Genomic DNA, 16,842 nt, shown 5'->3' with positions numbered 1-16,842 from the left:
ACCCGAATACCTGAAGAAGTCACCAAGGTAAAACCTGTGGCATTGGACGTGTGAAGGGGAACAGAACATGTGGAGATAAATATAGCTCATGGAGATGCTGACCACCATTTTGGTAAAACATGTTTGGTAGGTAAGTTCATTTAAAATTAAAAATTAAAAAAAAAATGGATTATGAACTTGGGCCTTCTGATTCCCAGTCTGCTGCTCTAACCATTAGGCTACTCCTCTGCACTGCCCTGGGCATTACTGCTGCTTTATGATAGGTTTTCTATGGTATTAAGTCCAGAATGTGTTTGTTTTTTTGCAATTTGGTTACTGGAACTTTCTGCTGTGTAAAGTTTGTGAAATTATCATAGAACGTATGTACATGTGGCAGTTTTTTTTTCTTTTAAGAAGCCAAACCTATTGTGGATGGTTGTAGCGAGGCAGGAGAAGGGTACAACAGTAGGTGTGGCAAGGGATTTGGGGCATGGCATGAGGGCAGGAGAAGGGAGGAGAATGGGCAGAGCATGGAGCGGAGCAGGTGTCCAGTTTTTCATTGGCAAAAAGTTGACAATCCTATGACACTGTTGGTAACAGGGGTGGACTGACCATTTGGGAAACAAGGCAGTGCCTGAGGGCCCAAAGGCTCTCTCCCCCTACCACTATCATAGCACACTATAGTCCCTGAGCCTCAGTGGACCCTTCCCATTACCATCTTGAAGGGCCCTGGTGGTCTAGTGGCCTCTGCGGGAGCGGGAAATAACAACACTCTTTCTTACCTGCTGCAGCTATTCTGCTCAGCTCCATGCCGCTGTATTTTATGAGACGCCCTGCAACAGTCTCGCAAGACTGTTGAGATCTGCGAGACTACCACGGGAAGTCTTGGCACTCATTTTGAAAACATGGTGGCGCAGGGCAGAATAGTGGTCGTGGCATCATGATATTCTCAGTTGTTCTCCATTCCTTTATAAATAATCCCTAATATTCAATTTGCATTTTGATAATTGCAGCACACTGAACAGAACATGACTGAGCTCTTTGTCTTGGTTAGTGGCTCCTAACATGGAGCCCAGCATTTGTTCCTGTAGCTGGGATTTTGTTTTTACCATATGTGCATCACAAACTCCTTCTGCAAATTCTCACAATTCTCTGCTGTTTTTACTACTTTGAATAATTTTGAGTCATCTGCAAATTTGGAGGGGCATAATCGAATGGCGCCGGCCATCTATTTGGCCGGCGCCACAAAGAGCAGTCCCAAACCGTATTATCAAAAAAGACTGCCGGCCATCTTTCATTTCGATAATACGGTTGGAGCCAGTCAAATGTCAGAGATGGCCGGGTTTGAGATGGCCGGCATCGGTTTTCGCCGATAATGGAACTAATGCCGGCAATCTCAAACCCGGCCAAATCCAAGGCATTTGGTCATAGGAGGAGCCAGCATTTGTAGTGCACTGGTCCCCCTGACATGCCAGGACATCAACCTGGCACCCTAGGGGGCACTGCAGTAGACTTCAAAAATAGCTCCCAGGTGCATAGCTCCCTTACCTTGTGTGCTGAGCCCCCCCAAATCCCCCCTAAAACCCACTCCCCACAACTGTACACCACTACCATAGCACTTAGGGATGAAGGGGGGCACCTACATGTGGGTACAGTGGGTTTTGGGGGGTTTGGAGGGCTTAACATTTACCACCACAACTGTAACAGGTAGGGGGGGATGGGCCTGGGTCCACCTCCCTGAAGTGCACTGCACCCACTAAATACTGCTCCAGGGACCTGCATACTGCTGTCAGGGAGCTGGCATTTCAGGCTGGCATAGAGGCTGGGAAAAATTTTTTTTGGGTGGGAGGGGTTGGTGACCACTGGGGGAGTCAGGGGAGGTCATCCCCGATTCCCTCCGGTGGTCATTTGGTCAGTTGGGGCACCTTTTTGAAGCTTGGTTCTGAAAAAAAAGGAACCAAGTGAAGCCAGTGAAATGCTTGTCAGGGCTGGCTTACTTTTTTCCATTATCGGGCAAATCCAGCCATCTCGTGAGCATGCCCCCGTCCTGCCTTCGCTACCCTACCAACACGCCCCTTTGAAGTTTGGCCGGCTCCGCGATGGAAAGCAGTTGGCGCCGGCCAAAATCAGCTTTCGATTATACCGATTTGACCGGGTTCAGGAGATCGCCGGCCATCTCCCGATTTGTGTCGGAAGATGGCCGGCGATCTCCTTCAAAAATACGCTTGTTGATCACCTCACACATGGCTTCTTTTTCTAGGTAGTTTATAAAACGTTAAACAGCACAGGTCTCAATACAGAAAATACAGAGCCTTGGCATTCCACTATCGCCCTTATTTTACCATTTGGAAAATTGGCCGTCTAGTCCTACTCTCTGTTTCTTGTCTTTTAGCCAATGCCCAATCCACAAATTGTGCCTTATCTCCTATCCCATGACTTTTTAATTTCCTGAGAAGTCTCTCATTGACAAATGACTTCTAAAAATACAAATGTACTGTATCAGCTGGCTCACCTTTATCATATTTTTATTTAGTTCAACAAAGTTTATTTGATAAAGCAAGACTTCCCATGCTAAAACAATCCCGACTCATTCCCATTATGCTGTGCCTAGCTGTTATGGTCAATAATTTTGAGTTTTTGGGGTTTTTTTTAGACCATCTTCTACTATTTTACCCAGATTTGACATCAGTGTCACTAGTCTAGTTTCCTTGATCACCCCTAGAATCCTTTTTAGGATCATTTTGCCCAAGCAATAGAGCCTATTAGGGAGGCTACATTCGTCTATCAGTCTGATGTGTGGCTGTATGCATAGGTGCAATCACACACACTTGCATGCGCACACATACACACACACAAGATACTGAGGGTCCCTTTTACTAAGCTGCATATGCGCCTACGTGCGCCCAATTCATGCCAAAATGGACTTACTGCCTGACTACCGCGTGGCTGTTGCGGTAATTTCATTTTTGGTGCACGTCCGATACGTACGTCTGAAAAATATATATTTTTTCTGGTACGCATAGCGGACACACGCCAAGTGGCATCTGATGCACATAGATCATTACCATCCAAATTCTTTACTGCTAGGTCTCTGACTGGTGGTAAGGTCTCATACCTAAAATGGACGCACGGCAATTTTGATTTTTATGCACGTCCTTTTTCGGGAAAAAAAGAGGGCTTTTTTACAGGTGTGCTGAAAAATGATTCTGCGCGCGCCCAAAACCCGTGCCTACACTACCGCAAGCCATTTTTCAGCGCACCTTTGTAAAAGGACCCCTGAGATACATACATATATATACACACACACATATATACTTACACATAAAAATATACAAAGATACACAACATACAAACACATTCTCACACACAAAGGCACAGATGCATACACACAAACATGCCTCATACGCCCCCTGTCACCCTCATAAGACATATCTTACTATCCACCTTATAATTGAAAGAGAAAAACGCCTAGATTTCGACCCAAATCAGGAGATAGACGTTTATCTCACAAAAACGAATAAATCGGTATAATGGAAAGCCGATTTTGGATGTTTTCAACTGCACTCCATCGCGGAAGCGTACAAAGTTGATGGGGGCGTGTCGGAGGCGTGGTGAAGGTGGAACTGGGGCGTGGTTATCGGCCAAGGAGAGATGGGCGCCTTTCGCCGATAATGGAAAAAAAGTATGCGTTTGTAGCTAGAATTTAGGGCACTTTTCCTGGACCCTGTTTTTTCACGAAGAAGGCCCCAAAAAGTGCCCTAAATGACCAGATTACCACCAGAGGGAATCAGGGATGACCTCCCCTGACTCCCCCAGTGGTCACTAACCCCCCTCCCACCACAAAACATGATGTTTCACAACTTTTTATTTTCACCCTCAAATGTCATACCCACCTCCCTGGCAGCAGTATGCAGGTCCCTGGAGCAGTTGTTAGGGGGTGCAGTGGACTTCAGGCAGGTGGACCCAGGCCCATCCCCCCCTACCTGTTACAATTGTGCTGCTTAATGCTTAGTCGTCCAACCCCCCCAAACCCACTGTACCCACATGTAGGTGCCCCCCTTCACCCCTTAGGGCTATAGTAATGGTGTAGACTTGTGGGCAGTGGGTTTTGAGGGGGATTTGGGGGGCTCAACACACAAGGGAAGGGTGCTATGCACCTGGGAGCTCTTTTACCTTTTTTTTTGTTTTTGTAAAAGTGCCCCCTAGGGTGCCCGGTTGGTGTCCTGGCATGTGAGGGGGACCAGTGCACTACGAATCTTGGCCCCTCCCACGAACAAATGCCTTGGATTTATTCGTTTTTGAGCTGGGTGCTTTCATTTTCCATTATCACTGAAAAACAAAAACGCCCAGCTCACAAATTGTCGAATAAAACATGGACGTCTATTTTTTTTGAAAATACGGTTCAGTCCGCCCCTTCACGGACCCGTTCTCAGAGATAAACGCCCATGGAGATAGACGTTTTCGTTCAATTATGCCCCTCTATGTCTTTTCACACCCAGTAACAAGCAGAGATGGGTGAATTTGGAAATGGAGAAATGGGAAACACAACATTTTGTTTCACTTTAAATATACACTTTTCAGCTAGTTAAAAATTGACTGTTTTAAATGAGAAGATATAGATTACTGATAATATGCTAGGAATTTCATGATTGAATTCTATCAGAACTCTGAAGTGAGTACCATCCAGTTCTGGTGATTTGTTATTCTTTAGTTTGTCAATTTGCTCAGTGTTTTCAAATACTTGCCCCAGATTAGCTGGTAAAAATCTGGAGACAATCTTTCTAAAGTCTGGATACAGTCTTTCTAATGCGCTCAAAACAGGTGTTTACTATTCTTTCACAACAAGAAGCAGGCTTTACCTCAACAAGTGCACAAAACTTCAGTCCACAAATATACAGGTGGGTATTATCCATACTTAGGTACTTAGGGATCCTTCAAACAGAATGAAGTGAGAAGTATTACATGTGCTTAGGTAAATGATATTTAACCACAACTTTTGAGATATTACCTATGTGTATGAAAAGAAAAACCAGACCTGATTCACCACCATAACAGACAGCAGCTTCCTCAAACACTATACACTTAGGGTTTGAGATTCAGACAGGATATTCTTATGTTGCAGCTAAAAAAACCACAATGGCACACAGAATAATTATGGTGATACAGGTGCCATATTCAAGTAGAAAATTAATCTTCATCCTGCAGTAGTTTCAGCTATATTTTAAATAAGCCCAGCTTGAAGATGACAAAATTATTATTGCAATGAAAATAAGTAATTACACAGTTTTCATTCCCTGTCACACGGTAGGTAGCTTTCCTTAGAGCACATACGCTCCCTCATTGTACATAAAACATAAAGAGTCTCTGGGGCCAGATTTTTTTTTGTTCTCTCCAGTTTGACCCTGAAGAGCAGAGCCTGCCCTTTTCTTTAACTGTGTGTCCTATAATTAAATGGGCTGCAGGTTTTCATTATACCTATCTGGTTCTGCTTAATGGCCTGAATTGCACTGAGCTCCCAACTCCAATTAATCACCATTATCTTAATGAATAGAACACCTGACCCCTGGCAGAAGGAAAGGGCTCACCAGTTAATGTTTCTAAATGAAAAGATTACCTTGTCCACCCCAAGGGCTGCTTTGTGACACTATACCCCCAGAGTCCCATTCTGCTGCCTCTGGTCAGACCACCACGTTTCAGGTTATATTCTTAAAAAGATCACTTGTACTGGTTTCTTTCTTCCCTTCTTGAATGCCCCTTCCGCACCCTCCATCAGCGAATAGAGAGTGGGAAAGGAAGCTTATCTGCACCACTCCTGTCCCTGAGTGAGCTAAAAAAACTGTCAATTGATGTACATGCATTAGACATGGACTTGCTATTCATACAGTAATTTTATCATTAAGAACATGATGTAATGAATAATATTACATTAAGAACAAATCCTTGCAGAATGGCACTGTGGATAATAACTTGGCAAGGGCAAACCAAAAGGGCATGTTCTTGATCTGGTTCTTACATTGCCGAATACTGATTCACCTCTGCTCTCTAATTTTGCCTCCACTGCAATGCCCTGGTCAGATTACTTTCTCATCACTCTTGCACTTACTATCTCAAACACCATTCTTAAATCCCAGCCACATGTGATTTCATTTAGATCTCTTGCCCAAATAGACTCAACCACATTTCAGCCATTTTGTTTACTATTGCCTTCTAATTTTACATCTTGTTCCCCTTTGGATTAAGCTACTGTTCTGAATTCTTCCTTAGAGCATCACCTTATTCATATTGCTCCTCTTTGTCTCCCCTCCCCCCACCAACAACTAACAAGCCTTCCCAAATACCCTGGTTCCACTCTGGATTCTATTTACTTCAGCTCTAAATTAGGTACCCCAAAATAATCTAGAGGAAGTATAGAACCCCTGACAACTTTAAGTGTTACAAAGCAGTATATGCTGCTTATCAGTTACAACTTAAACAAGAGAAGATATATTATACATGTTTGATAAACAATTCATTTAATAAACCAAAAAACAATCTCTTCTCAGTCGTCATTGAATTTACAACTTTGGAACTTTTTCCACACTCAGCTGAAGAATTGTCCAAGCATTTCACTACTAAAATAACTACACTCCAACAAGTCCTTCCTTCTCTATTCTCCACATCTGGTACTCTTGCGCTGATTACTCCTCTGATGACACTTCTGCATCCTTACCAATCGGACTACAAAAGGCTCTTTTTCCTGGTCATCATTCACCCCAGTATCCCCTATTAGCTTTAGCAAATTAATAAAATAAGTACCCACTACTACCTGTCCTCTGGATCCTATCCCCTTTTCCTATATTAACATCCCCTACCGTGCCCTTATCTCTCCTGCCATGTCCATCCTTAATATTAGGCTGTCTATGGGTATAGTCCAGACTCTGTAAAAAAGCTCTAGTACATCTGAATTTAAGGAAGCTCAATCTAGACCTTTCTGTCTCTACCATTCAATTTCCAATTTTTGCTACATTTACAAACTTGCATCTATGTTCTTCATCCTATACAATTGAGATTTTACCCAGGATACACCACTGAAACAATTATTGCAGCCCTTCTAAGTGATCTTCACCTAGCCATTGATAATGGCTGAGTTGCTCTACTGATTGCCCTTGATGTAAGTTCAGTTTTTAAGCTGGTTGATCACTCTCTCTTTCTCTCCAGGCTTAGAGAAATTGGTACTACCAGCACAATCCTTGACTGGTTCTCATCTTTCTTACAGGACAGATCTTTTATAGTCGCATTACCTTTCTCACACTTGACTGCTCATCCTCTCCAATTGTGGGGTACCTCAGGGTTCTGTGTTAGCCCCTTTCCTCTTTAACTGGTAGATGGCCATGAATCTATGCACTTTTCGCAATTCATGTTTAATGTTATGGGCCTCTCTCTGTGGAACGTCTTGCCATTGACAATATGAACTATGGACACCCTCCCAAAATTTAAGGCCCATCTATTTCATGAGGCTTTTAACAGTTCAATTTATCACTTATAGGGGCATACAGTTGATCCTATCTGGGCCTGCCAGGCACCAGCAGAACTGTTTGTTTTTATGTATTGTTTAGGCTCTATGCATTTCTGTCCATAATGCTGCCTATCTATGTACACTGCTTTGATGGTCTGATCCTAAGCAGGTAATCAAATAAACCGAATCTTGAACCCCTTGTACACGTGGAGGGGCATTTTTGATGTGACATCTAGGTCCAACTTTGGACATTTTGCTAAAAAAAACATTCAAAATTCAAGTGGAGAATATAGCCATTTTAAAAACAGAAAAATGTCTCTCTTTTTTTTTTTTTTTCAAAAATGGCTATTTGCTAGATGTTTTTGTGCTCTGTGCGTTTATCTTTTTGGTCCATTAAAAAAAAAAAGTCAAATGAAAAACGAACAAAATCAATTCATCGGGATATAGGAGGAGTCAGCATTCTTAGTAGACTGGCCACACAGACATCCCAGGAGAGCAATGGGGCACCCTAGGGGGAACTGCAGTGGACTTCAAATAAATGGTACACATCTCACCATTGCTCCCTTATTTTGTCTATCAAGTACCCCATAACCCACCCAAAACCCACTACTTCTAACTGTACACCACTGCAATAGCCCTGTGAGTTTTGGAGGGCTCATAGTTTCCACCACAATTGTAACAGGTAAGGAGAGGTATGGGCCGGGGTCCACCTGTCTGCAGTGCACTGCACCCACCACTAGACTACTCCAGGGACCTGCATGCTGTTCTAATGGACCTGAATATAACATCTGAAGCTGGCATAGAGGCTGGTAAGTAATGTTTTTAATCATGCTTTTGGGAGTTGGAGTAGGTTAGTGACCACTGATTCCCTCCAGTGGTCACCTGGTCATTTAGGGTACTTGTTTTGTGGCTTATTTGTTAATAACACAGGTCTAGACCAAAACGTCCAATTTATAGCCCTGGTTGTTTTTGTTTTGTTTTACTATGACAGAAAAATGTCCAAGTGTTAGGAAATGCCCAGATCCCACCCTTAGCACGCCCTTGACATGCCCCCTTGTGATTTGAACGCACTTCTGACGGACTTCATAGAAAAACATATAAAAATTGGTTTTGAAAATACAAATTTGGACATTTTTGTGAGAAAAACATCCAAATGCAGATTTATTCCACTTTTTGGATGTTTTTTCTTTGAGTCCCTTTGTCTGTACCTCTCTTCTCGCTTTCCTATTAAGGAATGGGGTTCTTTTCCATGTTTTCTTTAGAATTAGATATATGATATATGAAATAATAATATACAACAAGCCATATTATATGTTACGCACATAAATGTGAGTCTGCCCATGCTCTAATCAGGCTTCACCTATGTGTACATCTACCTGTAAAATATACACTATGTAAGATAGACTTGTAGTTACAGAATAGTGCTTAGGTGTATATTTGGCATTTACATGTGTATGTGCACATATAATGATGTATATGGCATTATACATTTATATGTAATGATAGAGGTATAAATGTTAGTGAGTATTGTATAGAACTACCTCCAAAGGGTGGTACGGAGGATAATAAGAGAGGAAAATGGGTGTCAAGTGCTTGTAGATGAGCAGATTGCTTTTGCTAAAAGCAATTCAACTTTCACCAACAAAGATCAATCACTGGCAAACAGTCCATGATCTCAACCTACCCTCATCTTAGGTAAGGGCACCATCAGTTTCAGATAATCATCCTGTCTGCTGTGTCATTTACCTGCTTGGACATCAATGCTCCAACCTTAGCTCATTAGAATCATGCAATTTCTTCTTCTTCTCTGGAAACTCAATGAAAAGGATAGAAACGAAACGACTTTCACCTGTTGTATTTGGGAAGGGGAGGGGGAGAAAGTGGGCTGATGGATGTTATTGTTCATGATACAAATTGAGATGACTCATCACTTGTGTCTCTACATAAAAGGTCCTCACATACAATGTACCTTTTCTTTCTCTCCCCTTTTTTGATGGAGCAATTTCTAAAGCGGGATTGCTCCTATTGTTAAACCACTATTATAATATCATTCACTGACATGGTTATAGAAATTGTTGCCGCGGCAGGGGGAAATTCTAAAGTAAATCCCCTTTAGAAAAAAATGAATTTAAGAAAGGGGCATTTGACATCTTCATAAGTGGATGGGAGGCAGTGCTAAATTTTAAGAGACATCCGCCACTCCTCCAGGCTAAAATCAGTACTAGCTATGATACAGCAACAGCATAGCTAGTCTATGCCATTAGATGAAGCACTGGTATGACTTTATTGATATGCAGGCCCAAGGAAAGCAAACAGAAAGGAATCAAAACCGAGATGCGATGGATGACTAGCGCAAGTCAGAGGAAACTTATCCGTAGAACTAAAGAGTTTATCAATGGAAAGGGGGATGGAGGAAGGTATAGCTGTGTCCTCTAGTCCTTTCTGAGAAGTTTCGAGAGAAGAGGACATTTCTCTAGTAAGTGAACGCTATTTTGCTTTGTGCTTTGGGAACTTAAAGATTGGGGTTTAAAGGAGGAATTGTAAGTTAGTGTTAGGCAAAATAAAAATATAAAAAGCAAATTTTATCAACTAATCTCCATAGTCTTTTCCACTTAGTTTTAAAAACTTTGTACCACAGCATTAACAGACAGAATCTAGCAGGCACTGCAGGATCTAGTTTAGTATTAAGGGGGAATAAAAAGAGAGAGAGAAAGAGAGACAGAGAGAGAGAGAAAAGCAAGCATCATTAACTAGTTGCCGTGGAGGGGCATAATCGAACGGAGATGACCATCTCTAAGGACAGCGCCGTGAAGGGGCGGAGAAACCTGTATTATCAAAACAAGATGGGCGTCCATCTTTCATTTCGATAATACGGTTGGGGACGCCCAAATCTCAATGTTTAGGTCGACCTTAGAGATGGTCGACATAAATGATGAGATCGCCGACCTTAGAGATGGGCAACCTCGGTTTTTGCCGATAATGGAAACCGAGGATGCCCATCTCAAAAACGACCAAATCCAAGGCATTTGGTCGTGGGAGGAGCCAGCATTCATAGTGTACTGGTCCCCCTCACATGCCAGAACACAAACCGGGCACCCTAGGGGGCACTGCAGTGGACTTCCTAAATTGCTCCCAAGTCCATAGCTCCCTTCCCTTGGGTGCTGAGCCCCCCAACCCCCCCAAAAAAACCCACTGCCCACAACTGAACACCACTACCATAGTCCTAAGGGGTGAAGGGGGGCACCTACATGTGGGTAACGTGGGTTTCGGGTGGGGTTTGGAGGGCTCACATTTACCACCACAGGTGTAAGAGGTAGGGGGGGATGGGCCTGGGTCTGCCTGCCTGAAGTGCACTACACCCACTAAAAACTGCTCCAGGGACCTGCATACTGCTGTGATGGAGTTGGGTATGACATTTGAGGCTGGCATAGAGACTGGAAAAATGTTTTTTAATTTTTTGGGGGGTGGGAGGGGGTTGGTGACCACTGGGGGAGTAAGGGGAGGTCACCCTGATTCCCTCCGGTGGTCATCTGGTCAGTTTGGGCACCATTTCGAGGCTTGGTTGTGAAAAAAAATGGACCAAGTAAAGTCGGCCAAATGCTCGTCAGGGTATGCCCTTCTTTTTTCCATTATCAGCCGAGGATGCCCATCTCTTAATCACACCCCAGTCCCAGCTTCGGTACGGTGCCAAGACGCCTCTGTGAACTTTGGTCGTCCCCACGACGGGAAGCAGTTGAGGGCACTCAAAATCAGCTTTCGATTATGCCGATTTGGGCGACCCTGAGAGAAGGACGCCCATCTCCCGATTTGTGTCAGAAGATGGGTGCCCTTCTCTTTCGAAAATTCACCTGATAGTGTACAAACCCTTTCCCCATACTTTTAAAGTAAAAATTTTCTCTAGAAATAGGCATTTTTCACATAGTTTTAAACTGAAACCTTTTCTAGAGGTAGAAACTAAACAGCCAAAAACTCTTGTTCTAAAAGGCAGTTATTTTCTGTTCCTTGGCTGCTGGAGAGTTAGCTCATCCAGCAACCTCAATTGAGTGTTAATTAAGGTGTGGGGAAGTAGAATACTTGAATAGGTTGCTGAGTCAGCTTCAAAGAACCTATTTAAAAAAGGCCCCTTAGATTCAAAACTATATAAAGAGGAAAGGTCCCACTGAACTTTCTTTCTGAGAAGTTCCGAGAGAAGAGGACATTTCTCTGGTAAGTGAACACTATTTTGCTTTGTGCTTTGGGAACTTAAGGATTGGGGTTCAAAGGAGGAGTTGTAGGTTAGTGTTAGGCAAAATAAAAATATAAAAAGCAAATTTTATCAACTAATCTCCATAGTCTTTTCCACTTAGTTTTAAAAACTTTGTATCACAGCATTAACAGATAGAATCTAGCAGGCATTGCAGAATCTAGTTGCGTCGGCCCTTCCCTCACTTGTGTCCCGCCCTCGCGGAAATAGGAAGTTACATCAGAGGGCGGGACACAGTGAGGGAAGGGCCGACGTGACGAGGTGATTTGCTTCATTTACAGCAGAGCAGAAGTGAGGCGCTTCACAGATTTGTTTTAAAGGCTGGGTGCCGGCCGGGTTGCAGGAGAAGAGGGTCGTCTGTCGACGGAGCTGGTGGTAGGCAGGTGGGGACTGCGGCGCCAGCAGAGCACCCCCCACCTGCTGACACCCAGGGTGGACCGCACCACCCTTGGTACGCCACTGGCCTGTGCGAATAGTGTACAGTCGTGACTGTCGTGACACTCACATTGTCATAGCTATTGTGTGTGTGTGCTCTGGGGCATGAGGGGCCTGCTTGTTTGGTGGAAGCCAATGCAGTGACAGGCTTCTATTGTCACTGGGCTGTCTTTTCTGCTTGCTCCCTGTCAGCAGTATGTATGATGTATGGTGTGTCAGTTGGGGGTGTGGGTGCTCTACACTGTGGGCACAGGTTTGATTCCCACAGATGTTTTTTTTTCCAGATAGCTAGCTCCCACGCCTGCTTCCATGTGCAAGGCAGCTTTATGTGACATGAAACATACTTTTATTTAGCTCACTGAATTGTGCAGTCCCACAGTCCTCTCCCCCTTGCCATGTCATCTCATTGTTTTGTGTTTGAATGCAACCTATTGTTGTGGGTCTGGTGGTTGTGAGCACACTGTGATGATGATAGCTGCATACTCAGGCCTTACTCTAAAACATGACAGTTATGGGGGTGCAATGTTATTGGTACTCACGTTGGTTCCCGAGACGCTTCTTCATGCGCTGGATTGGACTTGGGTCTTCCTGACATATTTGGCAACACTGGCGCCGGAACACCTCCAGGTCCCAATGGATCCCAAAGCACCTGTAACACACAATAGGATGGGAACAGGTTTCAGGTGATGGCCCCTTCTGCCTTGACAGATCATCTTTTCCATTTACATGTTGTGCATTGCTCCACACATAGGCAATGACAGACAGGGGCAGCAAGATAGGGGGGGGGGGGTGCTTGCTGGAGGGTGGAGGAAGGGTATGTCACTTTGTTTTGGGTGCATCTACATTTGAGAGCTGCTGATAACAGTCCCCTCGCTATCTTGTGCAGGTGCAACAGGCTGGGGAAGGAGGAGAGGGAACATGTGCATCCCCTTATCTCTACATGGTATGGCTGGGGGGGCAAGGGAGGGGGCATGTTTAGGGCTGTTCAGCAGATATGGCTATAGGCGTAAGGGAGGGAGCCTGATGATCTTCTCCTCAGCAGACACTGTATCTGACCCTATGTATGGTGCTTGCTTATGCCTGATGCAGAGCTCCTTGGGACACTGCTTCACACTCACCTTTCCAGGTACTTCCTTATACTTCTTCATGCCCTCGTGGAGACACTGTGGAGTGGTAGGCAGTGGTGGTACTTGAAAATCTCCCTCCTGTGCTTCAGGACCAATGATCTGACTCCTCTGGGAAGAAATTAGGTTCTCTTCTTATAGACTTTGCTGGCCAGACTGATAAACATCCTTCCACGTGCAGCACTATACATGGTTGTTGTGCATGTGGAGGTGACGTCTTGACGTCAGCTGAGAACATTTTCTCACACGGAGCCATTTCCACAATTGGATGGTTGCCACTGGTTATTTTCTGTTGGTGGACACAATTATCTCATTATGTCTATCACGCTCTGTGGTATGTCTTCATTTGGGATGGTTTACAGGTGTATTTTTGAATTCTGATAGAAGCTTCTTTTAGCCATCCATTATGGTGTCACTTTTTTGGGATGCTTTCCAATAGATGTTTCTTTTGAGATTTAAATGTCCTATTGAAAATGACGCTAACAGAGGATGGATTTGTGTTTCTGCTCATGGATGACGTGCCTACCTCCTAAACAGAGATTACACACATCTGTAATTGCAAAGTATTAATAATGCCCCTCTACAAACCTGTTTCAAAGGAAAGGAAGCTCTATGACAAGAGGTCACAGTGTTAGACAGGGGTGTGCCTTTGTTATTGCACATTAGAGGATCTACATAAGTACATAAGTATTGCCATGCTGAGACAGACCGAAGGTCCATCAAGCCCAGCATCCTGTTTCCAACAGTGGCCAATCCAGGTCACAAGTACCTGGCAAAATCCCAAAACAGGACAATACGTTTTATGCTGCTTATCCTACAAATAAGCAGTGGATTTTCCCCAAGTCATTTTAATAATGGCTTATGGACCTTTCTTTTAGGAAGCTAACCAAAACTTGTTTAAACCCTGCTAAGCTAACTGCTTTTACTACATCCTCTGACAATGAATTCCGTTGAGTGAAGAAATATTTTCTCCAATTTGTTTTAAATTTACTACTTTGTAGCTTCATTGCTTGCCCCCTTGTCCTAGTATTTTTGGAAAGAGTAAACAAGTGATTCACGTCTACCCATTCCACTCCACTCATTATTTTATAGAGCTCTATCATATCTCCCCTCAGTCATCTCTTCTCCAAGCTGAAGAGCCCTAGTTGCTTTAGCCTTTCCTCATAGGGAAGTTGCCCCATCCCCGTTATCATTTTCGTCGCACTTTTCTGTACCTTTTTGAATTCCACTATATGTTTTTTGCGATGCAGTGACCAGAATTGCACACAGTATTCGAGGTGCAGTCACATCATGGAACGATACAAATCATTATAATGTCCTCATTTCTGTTTTCCATTCCTTTCTTAATAATACCTAACATTCTATTTGCTTTCTCAGCTGCCGCTACATACTGAGCAGAGGTCTATTTACTAAACAGCTAAACTCAGTAAATTGGGTCAAATTTGTGTGCCGAAAAAATGAGCGCCAAGCACTCTTCTATAAACAGTGCTCCGAGTTGGGTGCCGTTTATAGAATAGCGTTTAGTGCCGGGATCCGCGCTCACACCAACTGAATCCTGGTGTAAATCCTCTTGTCTAAATTAGGTGTGTCTCTGTTGTTTTCTATAACACTGTAAACAAATTCTAGGAATGTCCCTGACCCACCCAATGCCCCTCTCATGGCAATACCTGCTTTTTGACTCTGCACTTAAAAATGTATGTACACATCTATATAGAATACCGACTGCAAAGGTGCGAGCATAAATTCAAATGGTTGCCAATTATCACCAAAACTTGATTGTTAATGCTCAACTATTGGTGCTAATTGGCTTGTTATTTAATTAAATTGCATGCACAATTTTGAGTGCCATATATAGAATTTACTAGTTAATGTGCGGTTTATTGTGCAGTAACTGCTAGTGCACAACTGCATTAAGAGGTTTTGCGGTAGTTTTGTAGGTGCCACACAGCAACCCCTGTGTTAAGTGCTTTTCATGTTAGGGAGCATGACATGGTGGAGAATGGGTGTGGAAGTGTTAGCCAGGTAGTGCTCTATGCTTACCGTGCGCTATCCTGCGGATTCTATATAGCGTGCCTAACATTTCATGCTGAAATCCAAATGTATTCTATAACTATATACGTGACTTAATTGGCTTAACAAGCCAATCAGCATTGTTAACAGCACTTAACAAGCAATAATGAGCACTAATTGATAATAATTAGAATTTACTCACATAACTCCCTAAGGAAAGGAATTGAAAACAGAAATGAGGACATTATAACAATTTGTATCGTTCCATGATGCGACTGGACCTCGAATATTGTGTGCAATTCTGGTCCACAACTCACCTCTTCAAAAAGGCCTATCCCATCGATCCAACGTAAATCCCCATACCCAGCAACACAGCATAACTAATGATCGTACTGGACAATTTCTAATCTTCATTCCCTTCGACCCCATGATGCCTGATCCACACCTTCCTCATCTGATCACAACATAACCTTGTATTTGTTATCGACCGAACTGGCAAACACCTCTACGGTACTATGTAAGCCACATTGAGCCTGCAAATAGGTGGGAAAATGTGGGGTACAAATGTAACAAATAAATAAGTGTTCTGTAAGGCACTGCACCCACATTTTAACGTGTGCAGCCAAAAAGGGGCATGGTTATGGGTGGGGAAATGGGTGTTTCATGGGCATTCCAAAATTTACATGCATTGTTATAGAATATGGCCCTCTGCGCCTACATTTACAAGTTGGGATTTACACCACATTTTCATTAGTGTAAATGGATGTGCGTAGTTTTAGGCACTAGGATATTGAGGCATTCTATGTTTTGCATCTAAATCTAGGCACTGCTTATAGAATACAGTGAGGGGCCCTTTTACTAAGCCACGTAGGCACCTACGTGCACCCAGCGTGCTTCAGTTTTGAGTTCCTGCCCGGCTACCACGTGGCCCTTGTGGTAATTTCATTTTTTGACGCACGTCCGCTACACTTGCCAGAAAATGTTTTTATTTTCTGGCGCATGGGTGGTAATCGGGCGGTAATCGGCATTTTACACACTTAGACCATTACCGCCCAGTAACCGTGTGAGACCTTACTGCTAGGTCAATGGCTAGCGGTAAGGTCTCAGATCCAAAATGTACATAAGTACATGCCACACTGGGAAAAGACCAAGGGTCCATCGAGCCCAGCATCCTGTCCACGACAGCGGCCAATCCAGGCCAAGGGCACCTGGCAAGCTTCCCAAACGTACAAACATTCTATACATGTTATTCCCGGAAATGGATGCTCGGCAATTTTCGGCAAAATTTTAAAAAAGACATTTTTTACAGGTGCGCTGAAAAATGATTCTGCGTGCTCCCAAAACTTGCGTCTACACTACCGCAGGCCATTTTTCAGCACGCCTTTGTAAAATGGCCCCATAATCAGAAATTTTTTCCACAATGGATTTTTTTAAGCACCATACAATATATAGAATCTAGCTCTAATTGGCTAATGTGCGCTTAACGCTTTACCACTTATTGCCTCCTAAATAGGAAGAGCTGAGTGCTCCCACATTAATATTGACCAGGTACTATG

This window comes from Microcaecilia unicolor, chromosome 5 (assembly GCF_901765095.1).
Source record: "Microcaecilia unicolor chromosome 5, aMicUni1.1, whole genome shotgun sequence".
In the NCBI taxonomy this organism is placed as follows: Eukaryota; Metazoa; Chordata; class Amphibia; order Gymnophiona; family Siphonopidae; genus Microcaecilia; species Microcaecilia unicolor.
This window is presented reverse-complemented; position numbering follows the sequence as displayed.